Source organism: Salmo trutta, unplaced genomic scaffold (assembly GCF_901001165.1).
Source record: "Salmo trutta unplaced genomic scaffold, fSalTru1.1, whole genome shotgun sequence".
Lineage (NCBI taxonomy): Eukaryota > Metazoa > Chordata > Actinopteri > Salmoniformes > Salmonidae > Salmo > Salmo trutta.
In genome coordinates this window covers 166724-172896 of record NW_021822469.1, presented here as the reverse complement: position 1 = coordinate 172896, position 6173 = coordinate 166724, and the positions used below count along the sequence as shown (strand labels likewise).

Below are 6173 nucleotides of genomic sequence, written 5' to 3'. Positions count from 1 at the left end.
GGGTGGTGTAGTCCTGTAAAGACAGGAGATGACATCATGATTACTCTGAGAAGCATCATGATAGTCTGTAATCTTCACGGCTAGTTTAGAAGCATCGTGACAGTGTCTGTAATCTTCACGGCTAGTTTAGAAGGGGTGGAGGGGTTGGGGGTACAGTAGGACTGATGAGGACTGAGGTACAGTAGGACTGAGGTACAGTAGGTCTGATGAGGACTGAGGTACAGTAGGACTGAGGTACAGTAGGTCTGATGAGGACTGAGGTACAGTAGGTCTGAGGAACAGTAGGTCTGATGAGGACTGAGGTACAGTAGGTCTGATGAGGACTGAGGTACAGTAGGTCTGATGAGGACTGAGGTACAGTAGGTCTGATGAGGACTGAGGTACAGTAGGTCTGATGAGGACTGAGGTACAGTAGGTCTGATGAGGACTGAGGTACAGTAGGTCTGATGAGGACTGATGTACAGTAGGACTGATGAGGACTGAGGTACAGTAGGACTGATGAGGATATTAATATGTGATGTGTGTTCCTTCCAGGAACTGGAGAACCTGAGGAAGCAAGCAGAGATCATCCCTCAACTGATGGCAGAGTGTGAGAGCATCACAGAGAAACTACAGGTACTGAACCCTAACCCCTACACCCTAAACACTAACCCCTCAACTCATGGCAGAGTGTGAGAGCATCACAGAGAAACTACAGGTACTGAACCCTAACCCCTACACCCTAAATACTAACCCCTCAACTCATGGCAGAGTGTGAGAGCATCACAGAGAAACTACAGGTACTGAACCCTAACCCCTAAACACTAACCCCTCAACTCATGGCAGAGTGTGAGAGCATCACAGAGAAACTACAGGTACTGAACCCTAACCCCTACACCCTAAACCCTAACCCCTCAACTCATGGCAGAGTGTGAGAGCATCACAGAGAAACTACAGGTACTGAACCCTAACCCCTACACCCTAAACACTAACCCCTCAACTCATGGCAGAGTGTGAGAGCATCACAGAGAAACTACAGGTCCTGAAGCCTAAGCCAATAAGCTGGAACTGTGAGTGACACACACTCTCTCTCTCTCTCTCTGTATTTATGTATTTATTTGTATGTATATGTTCTGTATTAATAACAGGTCCATTATATTCCGCATGGTTCTGTATTAATAACAGGTCCATTATATTCCGCATGGTTCTGTATTAATAACAGGTCCATTATATTCCGCATGGTTCTGTATTAATAACAAGTCCATTATATTCCGCATGGTTCTGTATTAATAACAGGTCCATTATATTCCGCATGGTTCTGTATTAATAACAGGTCCATTATATTCTGCATGGTTCTGCATTAATAACAGGTCCATTATATTCCGCATGGTTCTGTATTAATAACAGGTCCATTATATTCCGCATGGTTCTGTATTAATAACAGGTCCATTATATTCCGCATGGTTCTGTATTAATAACAGGCCCATTATATTCCGCATGGTTCTGTATTAATAACAGGTCCATTATATTCCGCATGGTTCTGTATTAATAACAGGTCCATTATATTCCGCATGGTTCTGTATTAATAACAGGCCCATTATATTCCGCATGGTTCTGTATTAATAACAGGTCCATTATATTCCGCATGGTTCTGTATTAATAACAGGTCCATTATATTCCGCATGGTTCTGTATTAATAACAGGTCCATTATATTCCGCATGGTTCTGTATTAATAACAGGTCCATTATATTCCACATGGTTCTGTATTAATAACAGGTCCATTAGTGTTCTATTTAGAACTATGATGAGTATCATGTATATCGTGTTAAATGGTTGCTATGATCCTCACTGTTATTAAAAGGTATTCTCTCCTAGAGAATAGACTAGAGTGGAGAGTTACATTTTCAACAATGGAAACTATTTGAATCACAGTTCTGTTTGATCACAGTTCTGTTTCATCACAGTTCTATTGAATCACAGTTCTATTTGATTACAGTTCTATTGAGTCACAGTTCTATTGAATCACAGTTCTATTTGATCACAGTATTGTAATTACAGATCTCTCCTCTTGAATATGAAGAGCATTCTTCTCATAAAGACATGGGACGCATTCCAAATGGCAACCTATTCCTTTTATAGTGCACTACTCAGTGGCCTTTGTGGTTTTAGTGTCCGTCCTGAGATTGGAAGGTTAGGAGTTCCATCCCCGGCCGAGTCGTACCAAAGATTGTAAAAATGGGACCTGATGCGTCTCTGCTTGGCACTCGGCATTAAGAAGATAGATTGAAGGTAAAGCCCTGCGATAGACTAGCGTTCTGTCTAGGGGGTGTACTGGTACATCAAGCTGCGTCATGCTACAGAAACAGGAGATGGGCTCCTGCCCTATGAGCCTTTCTGGCTACATACTTACTTCAGAAAGAAAACACCACCTGTACGTTTAGCCATTCATTAGAAAAGATTACAATGCATGTCTAGGAGTTAGGGCTCTGATCCTTCAGGGTAGCTCACTGCCAAAACCAAGCATTAGGGCTCTGATCCTTCAGTGGTTCACTGCCAGAACCAAGTGTTAGGAGTTAGGGCTCTGATCCTTCAGGGTAGCTCACTGCCAGAACCAAGCGTTAGGGCTCTGATCCTTCAGGGTAGCTCACTGCCAAAACCAACTGTTAGGGCTCTGATCCTTTAGGGTAGCTCACTGCCAGAACCAAGCGTTAGGGCTCTGATCCTTCAGGATAGCTCACTGCCAGAACCAAGCGTTAGGGCTCTGATCCTTCAGGGTAGCTCACTGCCAAAACCAACTGTTAGGGCTCTGATCCTTCAGGGTAGCTCACTGCCAAAACCAAGTGTTAGGTGTTAGGGCTCTACTCCTTCAGGGTAGCTCACTGCCAGAACCAAGTGTTAGGCGTTAGGGCTCTGATCCTTCAGGGTAGCTCACTACCAGAACCAAGTGTTAGGCGTTAGGGCTCTGATCCTTCAGGGTAGCTCACTGCCAGAACCAAGTGTTAGGACTCTGCTCCTTCAGGGTAGCTCACTGCCAGAACCAAGTGTTAGGCGTTAGGGCTCTGATCCTTCAGGGTAGCTCACTACCAGAACCAAGTGTTAGGGCTCTGATCCTTCAGGATAGCTCACTGCCAAAACCAAGCGTTAGGGCTCTGCTCCTTCAGGGTAGCTCACTACCAGAACCAAGTGTTAGGACTCTGCTCCTTCAGGGTAGCTCACTACCAGAACCAAGTGTTAGGACTCTGCTCCTTCAGGGTAGCTCACTGCCAGAACCAAGTGTTAGGGCTCTGATCCTTCAGGGTAGCTCACTGCCAGAACCAAGCGTTAGGGCTCTGATCCTTCAGGGTAGCTCACTGCCAGAACCAAGTGTTAGGCGTTAGGACTCTACTCCTTCAGGGTAGCTCACTGCCAGAACCAAGTGTTAGGACTCTGATCCTTCAGGGTAGCTCACTACCAGAACCAAGTGTTAGGTGTTAGGGCTCTACTCCTTCAGGGTAGCTCACTGCCAAAACCAAGTGTTAGGCGTTAGGACTCTACTCCTTCAGGGTAGCTCACTACCAAAACCTAGCGTTAGGCGTTAGGGCTCTGATCCTTCAGGGTAGCTCACTGCCAGAACCAAGCGTTAGGGCTCTGATCCTTCAGGGTAGCTCACTGCCAGAACCAAGCGTTAGGGCTCTGATCCTTCAGGGTAGCTCACTGCCAGAACCAAGCGTTAGGGCTCTGATCCTTCAGGGTAGCTCACTGCCAGAACCAAGCGTTAGGACTCTGATCCTTCAGGGTAGCCCACTGCCAGAACCAAGCGTCATATGAAGATGATAATATAACTACAGGCAGTGAGGACGATATGCTCTATCAAATCCCCCAAGCCAGGCAATTAACTATGTGAAGTCAGAATGCCTTGTTTAAGACTCTCAATAGACCAGGTCATTCTACCATACAGGACTGACTACTAGCCAGTGTGTGAATACTATGTGTAGTGTGAGCTAATGCAGCCATATGACACTCTTGGAACATGGGAAATATACTAGTATGAACCGACCTGCCATAGTGACACACGGCCGGATGGATCATCAGGATATTCTACCTATGAACACAGTCAACCACCTGCAATATACTGTAGCTGCTCTGACGTGTGGCCTTGCTGAGCAAGATGAGCTGTCATCTTGGTACATGAGAATATTTGACCTATGAGCCCAGCCAGCCACCTGCAAAATAAATGCAGCGTCGGTGTTATATACTGTATCAGATGCGATGCAGAACAGAAGCAACATAGCTACTGGAACGTTGGGCTGACACAATCATGATCATGTTAGCAATACTGACGGAACTAATGTAGACTCCACACTCAGAATTCCAATACTGACGGAACTAATGTAGGCTCCACACTCAGAATTCCAATACTGATGGAACTAATGTAGGCTCCACACTCAGAATTCCAATACTGATGGAACTAATGTAGGCTCCACACTCAGAATTCCAATACTGATGGAGCTAATGTAGGCTCCACACTCAGAATTCCAATACTGATGGAGCTAATGTAGGCTCCACACTCAGAATTCCAATACTGATGGAACTAATGTAGGCTCCACACTCAGAATTCCAATACTGACGGAACTAATGTAGGCTCCACACTCAGAATTCCAATACTGATGGAACTAATGTAGGCTCCACACTCAAATTCCAAGTACTGATGGAACTAATGTAGGCTCCACACTCAGAATTTCCAATACTGATTGAACTAATGTAGGCTCCACACTCAGAATTCCAATACTGATGGAACTAATGTAGGCTCCACACTCAGAATTCCAATACTGATGGAACTAATGTAGGCTCCACACTCAGAATTCCAATACTGACGGAACTAATGTAGGCTCCACACTCAGAATTCCAATACTGACCGGAACTAATTAGGCTCCACACTCAGAATTCCAATACTGACGGACTAAGTGGCTCCAACACTCAGATTCCAATACTGATGAACAATGTAGGCTCCACACTCAGAATTCCAATACTGATGGGCGCTATGTAGGCTCCACACTCAAGAGTTCCAAGAAACCGATGGAACTAATGTAGGCTCCACACTCGAATTCCAATACTGATGGACTAATGTAGGCTCCACACTCAAATTCCAATACTGAGAACTATGTAGGCTCCACAACTCATAAATTCCCAATAACCGCGAAGCTAATGTAGGTTCCACACTCAGAATTCCAATACTGATGGAGCTAATGTAGGCTCCACACTCAGAATTCCAATACTGATGGAACTAATGTAGGCTCCACACTCAGAATTCCAATACTGATGGAACTAATGTAGGCTCCACACTCAGAATTCCAATACTGATGGATCTAATGTAGGCTCCACACTCAGAATTCCTATACTGATGGAACTAATGTAGGCTCCACACTCAGAATTCCAATACTGATGGAACTAATGTAGGCTCCACACTCAGAATTCCAATACTGATGGAGCTAATGTAGGCTCCACACTCAGAATTCCAATACTGATGGAGCTAATGTAGGCTCCACACTCAGAATTCCAATACTGATGGAACTAATGTAGGCTCCACACTCAGAATTCCAATACTGATGGAACTAATGTAGGCTCCACACTCAGAATTCCAATACTGATGGAACTAATGTAGGCTCCACACTCAGAATTCCAATCGAGTGTAACATCGTAAGCAGTAGAGGATTATGGCTTATGATCCGTAACCGATTTGATCCGTGACCAATTTGATCCGTGACCGATTTGATCCGTGACCGATTTGATCCGTGACCGATTTGATCCGTGACCGATTTGAGCCGTGACCGATTTGAGCCGTGACTGATTTGAGAATCCGTGCCGATGCAGGAGTGGGCGGCCCATAGCTCAGACCTGGCCCTCAAACGCTGACGAAGGAACCAGAGCCATGACGAGTTCCAGGATCCTGTCATTGGTTGCCAGCATCCGTGTTGAACAGGGGTTAGCCAGGGGCCGTCCGTGCTCAGCATGCAGGTAGGGTAACAGGAAATTGAAGACCAGGCAGTGCTAGTTCTTGTTATGATGACTGATGTTCCATTGCTATTTCTTCATCGCTGAGTGCATAAGTACTGTTTACATGTAAGTGTCCATAATACAATATCATTTTAGATATCATGCTAGATTAAAGGGACTGAAGAACCCATGAAAGCCATCAAACAAACCGCCTCTAGCA

At 45.1% G+C, this 6173-nt stretch overlaps 1 protein-coding gene across 1 annotated transcript in view; it reads right to left on the bottom strand.

Moving 5' to 3' along the window:
* Nucleotides 1–6173, bottom strand: part of homer2 (homer scaffold protein 2) — a gene marked incomplete in the record, with an annotated part of 92757 nt that overhangs the window by 20292 nt on the left and 66292 nt on the right.